At 45.5% G+C, this 14,387-nt stretch overlaps 1 protein-coding gene across 1 annotated transcript in view; it reads left to right on the top strand.

The window, feature by feature from the left end:
* The first annotated feature begins 594 nt into the window (after positions 1 to 594).
* Positions 595 to 14,387, top strand: part of ALPL (alkaline phosphatase, biomineralization associated) — a 51,949-nt gene continuing 38,156 nt past the window's right edge. The window contains exon 1 of the mRNA XM_027841445.1: positions 595 to 816. The gene's annotated coding sequence lies outside the window, so the exon portion shown is untranslated. The remainder of the gene's footprint in view (positions 817 to 14,387) is intronic.

Here is a 14,387-nt window from a genome sequence, read left to right as displayed (position 1 = left end):
GGCGAGAGCAAGGAGGGGGGGGGGGGGGGGGGGGGAGGATCATGTGATTTAGGGCAGCGAGAGATGCTAGAGAATATCGAGGTGTACTGATTTCCCCTCATCTCACAGATAGCCTAGTGCAGAGTTACGACTTGATTCAGTTACGCTCATTCCCACACTAGTGGTTTCTGAAAGACCTGAGGGGGAAGAGCAAGAGGAGGCCACGAGTGGGGTGTGGGTTGTAGAATGGGGGGAAGGGAAGGAGACAGGTCCTACGAGAGGATGGAGGGTGAGGTGCGCGGGCGCCTCGGCAGCCCTGGGCAGGAGCTAGACAGGAGGTTGGCCGGGGCTCAGAGCCAGCTTTCCCCGGCCCGCCACCCCTGCTTCTGGGCGGCAGGGGGCACTCGGAGCCGCGTGCCTCGGACAGCTCCCGGGCTTTTCTCCTCCTCCTCCTCCCCCTTCTTCTGCTGCTCCTCCCCCTCCTCCTCCTCCTCCTCCTCCTCCTCTTCATTTTTCTTGTCCTCCTTCTCCTCCTCTCCCTTCCTGCCCCCTCCTCCTCCTTCTCCACCTCCCTCCAGCCTGGGGGCGGGCAGGGGGCGGAGGAGGGGGCGGAGGGGAAGGGTGATGAGGGGCCGGGTGATGAGGGGCCGCTCGGCTTTGCCATCCCCTGGGACTGCTGCCTTTAAAAGCTGCAGGGAGCCGGGACTGGGGTCATCCGCTCTAGCGTGCAACCCAGCGCGAAAGGGGACTTTGAACTTCGAACCCAGGATTCCCGGCTCCCAATTCAGTTCAACTCTTAACTTGCACAAGGTTGGCGTCCAACTCTGGCAAGAACAGGTAAGATGTGGGAGCAGGCTGCACGCTGCAGCCCCCATCCCTGTCCACCCAGGCCTCTTGGGAAGTTTGGGCACCTCTACCCAGTGACCGAGGGGTGTATTGGGCTATGTGAGTGAGTGAGTGAGTGAGTGAGTGAGTGCGTGTGTGTGTGTGTGTGTGTGTGTGTGTCGGTCCCTGCTAGGGAAAGGATAGATGGAGGGGCGATGCTAGGCGGCGTTGTGGTGGCCACGCGACGGCAGGGACCGCCGGAGACTGTCAGAGGGGAGGATGGGGGCGGGAGAAGTCTGAAGATAGCCGCAGGGAGTGTGAGCCGGCGAGGTCTAGGATTGAGAGCCAGAGACCGCCGGAGAGCAGAGCTGGAAAGGACATTGGAGGTTAGCTGTGGCAACTCCTTGATTTTACAGTTAGGGAAACTGAGGCCCAAACAGCAAGTAGCAAAACTGGGATCCAAACCGAGATCCACCGACTCCAAACGCTGGACTTTTCCCGCTACACTCAATCAATCCCTTGGAGGTCACCGGTGCTTTGAAAAGCAGGTTGTAGAAGGCACAGTGATCTCTTTTGTCCCCCAAATGAGTCCCAAGTCCCTCGATGGGAGAAAGCTGTGAGAGAAGGTACAGAGGGTGAACTAGATGACTTCGAAGATCCCTACTGAATCTAGATTTTGGAACCAATGACAGTGATAATCTTGTGGCCAAGGCTATAGATATGGTGGCCCAGCAGGAGGGAGAAGCCGGGAGGGAACAGGACCTTCCCTACGGCTACCTTGGGAGGTAGGGCCAAGTTGAACTGATGGCAGCCACCTCTCCTCCCTCCTCCTTCCTCCTTCCCCATCCTCCTCCCCTGAGTTTTTCAACCAACCTCTTGGCATATTATTCCCAGAGGGACTGGGCCTCAGTTTCCTCATCTGTAAATCGAGGGGATTGAATTGCTTAATGAGCAGAGAATTGCTTAATGAGCAGAGAATTGCTTAATGAGCAGAGAATTGCTTAATTAGCAGAGAATTGCTTAATGTCCCTCCCAGCTCTGGCATTCTATGTGCTAAGACCTCTCCAGTCTATATGTTATATATACATGTATGTACATACACACACACACATATATATAGTCTAGATATTCACTAGCCTAAGAAAAAGTTGGGAATAGGAGGATAACCGATATAGTACTTTTCATGACAACACTATATAATGTGAATACTAGAAATATTGCTCCCATTTCACAGATGAAGAAACTAAGAATCAGATTTTATTTAGTGACCCAGGGTATTGAAATTTAGAAGGTGGGGGATAACCTAGAAGCAAAGGTATTTAGTATCTAGTTAGCCAGAACAACTATCTGATTTGATTTGAGGGTGGAGATACCAGTAAATAAATACAGTGTAGAGGTGGGTTAGAAATGGAGCTCATTTTTTTTTTTGGAGGTGGGGAAAGTAGAAAGTCACTTATCTCTTAGACTATAGAGCCAGTATTCAAACCTAGGTCTTCTCACTCTAAATCCAAGGCTCATTCCATTCTGCCCTGATAGAATATAAGCTCTTTGAGAGAAGGGACTGTTTTTTTTTTATCTGTGTCCCCAACTCCCAGTTCCTGGCATACAGTAGGAGCTCAATAAATGCTTGTTGCTGAGGACCCAGGGCTCCTAGAGCCAGAGCAGGTCCTAAAAGCTCTTCTTAGGTTTCTAGAGAAGTTCCCCCACCAACAGATGCCATCTTCCCTCCTGACCATCTGACTGAGGGAATGGAAAGAAACTGCTGATAAAGAATGGGTGCTCACCTAGTCTGGAACCCCCTTTGTGTCTCTCCACGATCCCCTCCTCCTTCCTGACCCTCACTGTCTTACCCTATCTATGCTTGCCAGGCCAGCCTTATAGCCCTCCTCCCCTGTTAACTCTGGCAATTCTGTTGCCTGGACATTGCTCCTCCCTCATCCTCCATCCTTTTCAATGCTTTACCACCCTCCTCCCTTCCCCCCCCCCCACTTTACCCCAACCTCTATACCCTGAATGGCTAAAGACCTAAAAGTGAACTCAGCAAGCCCTCATTTAGGAGCCTGGAGTTTTTTGAGCCAGGGGCAAGCTAAGGAAACAGCTTCTGCCACTGATTTCTTTCAGCCAGCCTTGTGCCAAATGAGATGGTCTAAGCTAGTTGGCATGGAGAAACCAGGTCAAGAGCATGTCACTGGGTGATATAGTAAAATTTCATTCATTTGATTTGTGAGCAGAGACTGGGCAACTACATGCTGTATTTTGACTTGGAGGGGATTTCTGTTGAGGTGTGGAGTTAGGCTAAATGTTCTGACACAATTCAGCTCCAGGAATGGAAGTTCCCTTCTCCCTGATTTTCCTGATTTCTCCCACTTCCCCTCATCTTCCGAGGCTAATTGAATATTCAACACACAAGAAGTCAGGATCCATTGGAGAGGATTCCTATTTGAATGGAAAGCACTGGAGTTGGAATCCAGATCTAGGTTCGAATTCCTAACTCTATAACAAATCCCTTCACCTAAATCTTGTGCTTTCTCACGTGTCATCCAAGGTGGCTAGACTAGAATAAGAAAGCTAGGGCTGGAAGGACATTCGGTCTAGTGCTTCCATTTTACAATTGAGGTCATCCGAGATCCTGAGAGATTGAAGTTCACACAGGCCGTAAGTGGCAGTTTTGAAACCAGCCCCTCTGACTCTAAAGCCCATGCTCTTTTACCCCCTGACTCCCACTGGCCCCTAAGGGTCTTCTAGGTAGAAATCCTTGGAACTCTGAGCACTCAAGTTAGAAATTCCAATTTTAAAGTTGGATCTATCACGAATCCTTCAGTAGTGGTTCCATGAGTTGACTGATCTCCATGATTTGTCTCTTCAGTGTCCAAGCCTTAAAAATCATAAAACTATGCCCCCCCCCGCCACAGACACACATTATGCAATTTGGTTTTTCCTCCAGCTCCTACAAGATATTGCTTTTCTAGCTCCCTTACCCTTACTTTATTTAGTGATGTTTGGCTGGGTTTCAGCCTTCTTACAAGTAATTCATTAGATCACCTTTGCATCTGACTTTCCTGCCTCCTCTGTATACCTGGAGGTGCTAATAGGCAGTGAAGTAGCCAAAATGTAGACAAGTAGAGCCCGGGGCCCTGTTGGCCCACAAAGTAGGGTCTCCTGACCACCCCAACCCCTGAATAATGGCGTTTGGCTTTTTTTTTGCTTCTCATCAGCAAAGGAGGTTTCAGCAAGGTGAATGTAGCTTGCTGAAAAGGATGAGTGGTGGTGGTCAACAAAGCTTTAGTTGGGCAATCATATCAAGGTCCTTCCCTTCTATGAGACAATGAAAGCATAGTAGAAAGAGCACCAGGGTGGAGAAGGTGGTGTTCTAGTCTTGACCAATATTAACTAGATGGATGACTTGAAGGAAAGCCATTCAAGTCTGAGCCCCCACCCTCCAATTCACCATGAGGAAACTGAGGCAGATGGAGGTTAAGTGACTTGCCTAGGGTAACACAGCTAGTAGGTGTCTAAGGCAGCATATGGAATGCTCAGGTATTCCAGGATCAGTCTTTATCATCCACTCCACCTCCCCAATCCTCTTTGTGTAAAACCTGAAGCCTGGGAAAGGAAAAGAAAGAACTCAGATTCTCAGTAAGGAAATTAAGAGGTTGCCACAGGAATGCTGAGTTGGCCTGACAGTGCATGGACACATTTGGAATTCCCTTTTTTTTTTCTTATTCCCCCCTTGATCTTTGGACATGATCCTGACATTCATTGCTCCTTACGTCCAAGGTTTTGGGGGTTGGTGGGTTGAGGCCATATACTGGTGCTGGGCTTCTTCTCCGGCTCCTATATGGTGGCCATTAGCTGGCTGGTGGTGCCTGCTTGTCCCCATCATCCATCCCTTCATGACTTGACTCAATGAACACATTTGCTGTTGAAACACTCAAGTTTTCCATGTTGTAATTCTCAGCATCTTTGTGATATGTAAGCCTTTATTTGCATTTCTCTGTGCTTTACCAACTTAGGGGAAAAACTTGAAGGGTTAGAATTGGGGAGAAGGGGGAGATGAGGAACAAGAAGTCAAACCAGATGTGCTTTTGTCTAACTGTAGGATGGTGGTTATAGCAGCCCAAGGAAAGCCAGCTTGTTTGCTGAATGCCAGTAACTTGAGTTTTGGCTTGACTCAAAATTGCAGTGTTCCTTCAGGGTTGGCTTGGATTTTAGTTCTTTCTCCTCATCATTATCATCATCATTATTATTTTACGTTCATTTGGGACCGCAGGATCTGGGCATTGGAATTCCTGCTGACCCCAAGAACTTCCAAGAGAATCAGACAACATGGGAAGGGTGGGATTTTCCAGGTCAAGAAGCTAAGAAAGCAGAGGCTAGAGAGGCATTGGATTTAGAGCCAGAAGGAACCTTAGAGGTTATCTGGTCTAGTTGTCTCTTCAATAGCAGAGTTCCAAGTCCCTGCCCTTTATTCTATTCAGGGAATATTTTTGAGCCCTGCCCAGCTCCTGAATCCCTCTTTTGCTTCAGCTCTGCCTTCCCTCCACCCCTCACTCCCCCTCCCTAACCCCTAAGGCTTCCAAATAGTAGAAAGCACAGTTTATAGTGATGAATTCAAATTAAGGACAGGGAGGCTCAATTCACTGGCACCTAGGATCTTAGGGTCAGAGCTGGCAGGAACCTTAGAGGTAAGTCCAACCCCCCTCATTTTTCATGATAGTATAGCTGGTGACAAGCCCTCTATTCAATACAGTTTGATTCATTCATTTATTCAAGAATTTTCTGAATATCTATGTGCTTAGCACAGTGCCAGGCACATGGTGAATGCTAGATAATAAATGCTTGTTGATTACTTTGACTGTGCACATAAAGAAATAAAGATGAATACAATTATACAATCAATGAGAAAAACTCATTTCTTTTAAAATCATCACGAATTTTCTCCCCCACTGGAAAAGAGAAAAAAAAAACCACTTAACAAATAGGTACTGATTAGCCCCATCCAAAAAACATGTGTTAAATTCTTTATCTTGAATTTGTGCCCTCCTTATCAGGAGACAGATAGCATGCTTCATTGTTCTTCTGGGATCGTGGTTAGTCATTGCCTTAACCAATGTTCTTTAAGGCTTTCAAAGTCACTTGTTCTTAGTATGTTTTTAATATATAGATTTTTCCCTACATCAGTTCAAACAAGTCTTCCCAGGATTCTCTGAAATTATTCCTTTTCATCATTTCTTACATTAGTGTTCTCTTATAATCACACACCGTAATTTGTTCAGCTACTCATTTGATGGGCACCCATTTGATTTCTAGTCCTTTGCTGCCATGCAAAAGTCTTTTTTGGTGACTTTTTGATCTTTTGGGGGTATAAGCCTAGAAGTGGTGTTACTGGGTCAAAGGACATGCACAGATTAGTAACTTTGGGAACATACCTCCAAATGGTTTTCCAAGAGACCTCATCTATTACACCCCAACCCTTATTATTCAGTCATTTTTAGGAATTTTTTCTGGTGGTGTCCCAACTTCATTTGGGGTTTCCTTGGCAGAGATACTGTAGTGGTTTGCCATTTCCTTCTCTAGCTCACTTTACAGATGAGGAAACTGAGGCAAACAGGGTACAGTGACTTGCCCAGGGTCACACAGCCAGTAAGTATCTGAGGCCAAATTTGAACTCATTCAGGTCTTCCTAACTCCAGGCTTGGCACTCCATTCACTGCCCCACCTAGCTGCCCAAACCCTAACCCATACCTATGAGAAATAATTTAGTCTCCTTTTAAACAACTCCAGTGATGGGTAGTTCACTACCAGTGAAGTCAATGCACCTACTTTTGGACTTTTTCATTACTCCAAACCTAATTTGGCCTCTTTGTAACTTTGTTCCATGACTATTGCTCCGAATTCTGACTCAAGCAGAATCTGTCCAGTCCCTCTTTCTCATAACAATCTTGCAAATATGTAGACAGTGAGATCTTGTCTTCAGACAAAGGTGCAAAGGTAGTTGGGTATGTGGTGTTGAGGACAGTTCCTTCTAGTCCTTGGGCTCTCTCCAGGAGTGCTTCCGCCTGGAGAAAATCCCTGAAAATCCCCAGAGGGGGAGTAGTGGTAATCCTTTGTGTACTCATGCCTCCAGAGGGGGTGAAGGATATCCTGATATCAGTTATTCAGTTTAAATATTAAAGATCTCCTATGGGCGAGGTGCTATACTAGGTGCTGGGGATACAAAGTTCAAAACAGTCCCTGCCTCCAAGAAGCTTATCTTCTACTGAAAGACACAGTAATAATGCAAGGACATTTCAAGAGGGAGAAAAAAAATGTGCTAATAACTATGAGCAGTGCTTAAGCTTTTGCTTTGAAGGGAGCCAGGGATTTAGCCAGACTGGGAGAACATTCCAGACTTGGGGATCCATTCTTTCCCTTTCCCACCTCCACACCTTTGTTTATGTCCATCCCTCATATCTGGAGTGTACTTCCCCTTAAACCCTATAAAAATAATTCTCATTGGCCATCTATCATCTATCTGTCATTTATTTTCTCTCCTAGGTACCAGATACTGAAATATAAATAATCCCTACTTACAGGAACTTAACAGCCTTTTAACAGAATAAATATGTGCAGAAGCATTTTGAGAAATCCAGAAGTACTTTCTTCACAATGACATGGCTCTTTTTAGCCCCATTTCCCAGAAGAGGAATCCAAAGTACAGAAAACTTCCCCATTTTCTTAGTCTCATGTCAGAGATTCAGCTTCATGCCTTTCTTTCACTCACTCCACTCTCTTCGCCCTGTCCTTCTTTGAAGGCCCAATTTCTGGGGCCACCTCCTTCCCCAGAAGGTTGCTTCCCCACTTCTCACCCATTGTCTGCAAGTCTCCTCACATTTCTTTTGGTACTTTGCATGGACTTTCCCCTTGCACTCATTCCGCTCTCCTTTGTACCAAAGATAATTGTGCATTTTGTGTACTCTTGTCTTATTAGAATAGACCTTTCCTTTACTTTCATATCACTTTCCTATTATCGTAGGTATTTATGTACCCTTCCCCCTGATGGGTTAAATTTGAAACTGGCTGGGACCTCCCCAGCTTTTGCAGCATGTTCAGTGTTTGAACTATTGAGCTATGGATGGCACACTTGGTCTAAGATTTAACAGAATCCTGCTTCTTTCACCCCCTCTTCCAACCCCCAGGCTAATTGAGTGCTGGAATGCGGGCACCTAGTGAGACCAGAAGAAGCCTGAGAGTTATTCTAGAATCTAGCCTTGAGAGGGTGACTAGGGACTGTCAGCATTTAGTTTTGGGGAGCTACTTGGAGGTCAAGAGTGAGGAAGGTGCCAGGATATCTCCTGGGTTCAATTCAACAAACTTTTTATTAATCACACTGTGTTCAGGGCCCCCGAACTCCAAGCATTTATTAAGCTTCTACGTATCAGACACTGGGATACAAAGAAAACAATCCAACCCGTGTATATGTAGATCTATACAAAATAGATACAAGGTGATTGGGGGCGGGCACTAATAGGGGAAAGGCCTCTTGTGGAAGGGAAGCACTTGAGGTGAGTTGAAGGATTGATTCTAAGCAGCAGGAATGAGAAGGAAGTAGATTATTGATGTTGCTGACCAGTCATTCAGTTGTGTCCAACTCTTCATGACCTCATTTGGATTTTCTTAGGAAAGATACTGAAGTGGTTTGCCATTTCCTTCTCCAGCTCATTTGACAGATGTGAAAACTGAGGCAAACAGGGTGAAGTGACTTGCCCAGGGTCACACAGCTAGTGTCTGAAGCTAGATTTGAACTCATGAGTTTGAATCTTCCTGATTCTCTAAGCCTGGCACTCTATCCACTGTACCACCTAGCTGCCCATAGATTATTGACGCAGGAGATGGCAAAGGCATGGATATAATAGGTGGTATGTCCTATATAAAGGTTACTAAGATTGTAGAGCAGTAAGAAGGAAATAATTTAGCTGACATTCATATGGCATTGTAAAAGTTCTCCCAAAAGATAAGGATCTCTGACTCTGGAGTCAGGTTCTGAGTGTGTTCGAATCCAACCTTTGATCTGTAAGACCTTAGGCCAAGTCACTTAGTTTTCTTAGGATAGACTATATCTCTCAATGGAGAATTCTCCTTTTGTAGATAAGGAAATTGAGGAGGGTTGTTCAGTTCGGGTGCTGTGCTGTATATTGCTTGCATACAACTATGGTTCTGAATGGAAGTCTGAACCAAAGAATGAAAAATGTCTTTTTACTGTAAGCTATAATTTTGTCCCCAGGGAGCTCATCCAGCTAGCAAGGAGATCAGATGACTATGAAACAACAATGGGAACTTCCAGAAACCAAGAGCTCTGGAAGGGGGAGAGGTGGAGGAGGGGAGGTCATGACTGACCCAAGGGAGAAGGGCAAGTTTCCCCATGGAGATGGCATTTGAGTTCCTTGTGTCCAAGGGCCATTGCCCGGCTGTGTTTGTATCCCCGCTACTGAGCATAAAGCTTTGGCACATGGTAAGCACTCATTACATGCTTTTTCATTCATTCATTTTAAATAATGAATTCATTATCAACAATAATTCCCCCATCACTTAGTACAGTGCATTTCATATAGTAGAGACTTAATAAAAAGATGCTGTTTAAATGAATGGGACCATTCCCCTTCCTCATTTTACAGATTGGGAAATTAAGGTCCACAGAGGTCCTTGCCTAAGGTCACATAAGTGAATGACAGGTCGCCTCCCTTTGCAAACATTGTGGGTGATGCACGAATAATGGGACCCCAGAATTATCAAACTTGTCTTGGTTTGGGATTTGAGTGACTAAGGAACAAACAGACAGAATTTATACATGCTTAAACAGCAAAGGGGGGTGGGGAGGGGAGGGTTTAGGCCAAAGGAGATTGGGAGGGGATCAGCTGTCTGATTAGATAAGACACCAAGCTGACTCCCGATGTCTCAAAGGCTACCACGGATGCCCAAAGTCATCAGTAGAAAGAGAGGCAGTCCAGGAAGCCTGTTCAACAGCCTGGGCAGATGCTTCAGCTGTGAGCATGCAGTCAGACAGAGGCAAGGGAAGGGGAAACTGCAAAGGGTAAACGATCACCAAGAGCTGCAACTTTTGCGGCGGAGTCCACATAGGGCATTACCCACAGACGCAGGGTCAGATAAAGAATGGGCCTGGCGTTTGCAGATAGCAAGATCTGCCTCTTGCAGGGAAGAAAGATATGGGTGTCCCAAGGCACTAAGGAATCTGTTTCCAGAGTTGTCCAAAAAGTCAAGCACTGCACCGAAGCACAAGTCAGGGCCTCTGACCTAGTGGCTGTGTAGATGGTAGCAAATGAGATGCTGCCCTTCTGGTAGGCTTCAATTAGAACATCTCCTCTGCTGCTTTTTGCTGGATCAATGATATCAATTGCTTGGAATGAATATCATAGAGCAGCTTTGAAGGGGGCTCCTAGCAGATCCACTTCTCTGGTTCCTAGTCACTAGCAAAAATTTCCTATTTAATGTTACTAAAATCAGTCAGTAATAAGACTAATACAATTTGGCACAACGTCCTAAATTTGTTTTACAGTAAGTAGTTGATCTGGTGAAAACCAGTTCAAACCTATGGATATAATCCTAGTAACAATGGAGCTATAAGAACATTAAATTAGGAGTCCATAAATCACCTGAAACTTTCAGTTTTTATAGACTACTTGCTATTTTCTAACTTTACCTGATCCTGGTATCTGATATGGACAATGTCATTGATAGGTTGAAGGAAAAATCTTAAAGGATCCATGAGGACCTCACTTGGAAAATGAGTCCTGTCTCAAAATAGGAAAAAAATTTTTTTAAAAATTTCTTTACATACAATTATTAACGTAATTTTATATGTAAAATCCTTAATCCAATTTTGAGATTTTTACTAAAACATACTCAAAGCCTGCATTTTCTATTAGAAACATTTGGAAGTCAATCATTTATATATATCATAGTGATTAGAAGTAGGACCCGGTCCTTAGATTTCTACAGTGTAATCTTGTTGCTTTCTCAAAATTTACAACTCCATTAATTTTTAAAAACTTTTACATCTTGCTCTTATCTCCCTCTTTTGAGGATATGTATTATTATATATATCATCCTCAGGAGTTTTTTCTGCTGTATACGAGGTCTTGTCCATGGTAGCCACTCAGACTCAGTGAGCTCAGGACATGGGCAAACTAAGAAATTTTAACTTAATAATCCAACTGCAGTTGAGCTAGAGGGGAAGAAATGAATTCAAGTCCTGGCTCAGTCACTTTCTACCTGGATGATGGAAGACAAAGCTATGGGCCTTGATTTCTGTACCATGAAAGAAGTGGAAGATGCGTCTGTAGGCCTCTTGCTGGTTTGCTTCAGTCAGTCAGACAATGCGCCAGGAGCTGTGCTAAGTAGGGCTTCCTCCCAGCAGGTCTCTATGTAACATGCCATAGCATGTAAGCTCCTTGAGGGTTTGCATCTGTATACTCACCACCTAACATTATATCAGTGATCAATAAATCCTTGGTGGTGTTGGAGCTGTAGGAATTGGTCCAACCATGCTGGAAAACATGGAACATGACTAGAATCCATACCTTGGGCTCAGAGATCCCCGTGGGAAGCATATGCTCCAAGGAGGTCAATAGCAAAAAGAAAGGCCCCATACACACAACCAAGCAATTGGAGCATGGCTAAATAGTAGCGCATGAGTACATACTTGGTGCATTAGATCATTTAAATAGTGTAACCCAGCTCACCTTTATATTGTGTATTAAAAGGTTGCCTTAAATGCATTCTCATTGGATCTTTTCAACAGCCTGGGGTAGTAGGTGCTGTTATCATCTCCATTTTATTGAGGAAGCTGAGGCTCAGAGGGTCACTCAACCAGCAAGGAAGGACCCAAGGTGCAAGATTCAAATTCAGGCCTCTCTGATTTGATTCCAGCGCTCTCTATCCCCCTGCACCAGGGCTGGCAAACTCAGCTGCATAAAAACAAGATGGCAGGCTGAATTTGGCCTTAGCTCTCCAGCCATGCATGTAGTTCATGACTATTGCCTTTTGAAACAAGGAAGCGCATTTCACCAGGAACAGCATCAGGGGAGCTTCAGGTGGGGTTCCTAGACTGTATCAGCTGGTTTTCTTCCTCATCTCTCTGAGTGTTGATGCTGAGGAGTTTTTCCATGAGTAAAGGACAGAAGAATCCAGTTTTTCAACACAGCTCGTCTGGGGTGCACATTCCTAAGTGGCAGTCACTAAGTCCAGTCAGTGGGACCTTTGTGTGAGAGGCACAGTCATAGGGTTCAGAGGGATCTTCTTTGTCTATTTTTTTTTCTCGGTGAGGCAATTGGGTTTAAGTGACTTGCCCAGGGTGATACAGCAAGTGTCAAGTGTCTGGTCTGAGGCTGGATTGGAACTCAGGTCCTCTGACTCCAGGCCTGGTGCTCTATCCACTATGCCACCTAGCTGTTTCACGGGATCTTCTTCATCAAGTCCAGCCCCCTCAGCCAACTGAGGTGCAGAGATAGTTCCTTGCCCAGGTTCACCTAACAGGGCTGGAATTTGAACCCCAGGTCTTTTGGAGAGAGAATTCTGTGCCCCTCATTGCGTGGAACTTATTTATGTTAGAAGGGCAGAGATGACTATGGTATGGCAAGGATGATGTGAGGATGCTAAGCCTTGTAGATCCAGTCTCTGCTTGGAGGCACTGAGCAGTGCTCTGGAGGAAAGCATGCTTGGCCTCAACCATCTACCTCCAAAAGGTCAGGGCTATTGGCCTCTATACCCACAAATCCCTTAGTGAGGACTTGGTAAATTTGAAAGAATCCTGAACTGAAAGTTCAGGGGTCTTAGGTTCAGGTCACAGTGCTGCCGCCATGACCTTCTCTAGTCCTCAGTTTCCTCAATTGTAAAATAGATTTAATAATATTCATGGTACTTAGGCAGCAAGAAACAGGAAATCCTGCTGGACATGGAATCTCCGGGGACCTTGGAATGGAGAGGCAGCTTGGCTTAATGGATAGGACACAGAACTTGGAGCCACTTACAAGCTGTGTGACCTCAGGAAAATCACTGAATCTCTTAGTGACTCAGTTTCCTCATCTGTAAGACAAAGGTATCAGACCCTAAAGCCCCTTCTAGCTCTAAATCTAGGATCCTATGATCCAATGCTAAAGGAGATGCTGAAGTCCTTTCCAGTTCTAGATTCGGTATCCTGAGACCTGGGTCCAAATCCAGCTCTACTTATTGGCCTGTAAGTCATTACACCTTTCTCAGTTCCCTTCTGTAAAGTGAGGTTTGAACTAGGTGGTTACTCTGGTCTCTGTCTCATGGGGTTGACCCTTAAAGCGCCAGGGAAATGGGATTGTTTTTCGGTGTTACAATCCAAGAATTCATCCTTGAGTTTAGCCGCGTTGATGAAGTAATACAGGCTACGGGCGGGGTTGGTGGGATGACCCAGGAAGCAACAGAGACTACATGACATATTAAGGATTCTATAGAGACTTTTGTAAGGGAGTGAAAGCCAGGGTTGAGTTCTCCATAACCCACCTACCTAATCCCTCTCAGGCAGCAGAGGTGAAGGAAATGGCAAACCACTCGGTATCATTGCCGAGAAAACCCCAAATGGGGTCTCAAAGAGCCAGATCTGACTGAACAACAACACCCATAGCAGTAGGTGCTGTGAGGGCGCACAAGCTGGTTCTGTTTGGAGGTCTGAGCAATTACCTACTTGACTGGAAAGGGAGGGGGAAGGGGGTGTTAAGCTCTGCAGAAACCATCAATTTGGATAATTGGAGCCCAGAAACCTGTTTCCTGAATCAGCTGAATAATTGCCCTTACTCCTGTCTTCTTCCCTGGCCTGCATGGACACAGACTTTATCTTTGGTTCCCAGAGCAGGGACAGAATGCCACAATATCAGCCTGCTTTTGAAAGAACTTGGCCCCAAACATTGGTTGGCGCAGAAGCTTCCTCTTTTGGAACTCAATCTCTGATGTTGTAGCAACTGCTTCCCTCTATCTGTGCAAGCTGTTTTCCTTCCTCCTTTGTGGTTATACCTTTTGAACAATCGAATGTCTCCTAGCCTGGCTGTCATCCAGCCCTGTAAGGCAGTGGTGGTGTCGGCACTCTGGGCTGGGACAGCGTTCTCTCCTAAGTAAATTCGCACATACAATTAGTCTGGCCAGGAGCAGTACCAAACAGTATCTTGGTTCCTCATTCCCAAGCAAATGGATCCCGAGTTAGCTATTGGAATTGGGGGGAGGGGGAAGAGAAAGGAGTATGTGCAAGAGTGGGCAGGAAGGATTAGTTTGGGGAAAGGGCTTTCTTTGCTTTTCTGATCTGGTTTTGAGGGCTTCCTGGAGAGTTCTCCAGGAACTGACAGTCAGGAAGCAAGTGGAGATCTGACGTAGAGAAAGTCAGAAGGAACTGGATTAAGATTGCTAATAGCCTACTTACCTCTACCCCCATTTGGAATTTTCTTGCCAAAGATACTGGAGTGGTTTGCCATTTCCTCCTCCAGCTCGTTTTACAGGTGAGGAAACTGAGGCAAACAAGATTTAAGTGACTTGCCCAGGATCACACAGCTAGTAAATGGTACATGATT

Source organism: Vombatus ursinus, unplaced genomic scaffold (assembly GCF_900497805.2).
Source record: "Vombatus ursinus unplaced genomic scaffold, bare-nosed wombat genome assembly UNPS02014859.1, whole genome shotgun sequence".
NCBI lineage: Eukaryota > Metazoa > Chordata > Mammalia > Diprotodontia > Vombatidae > Vombatus > Vombatus ursinus.
The sequence above is the reverse complement of the archived record's forward strand: the minus strand, read 5'-3'. Positions and strand labels throughout refer to the sequence as shown.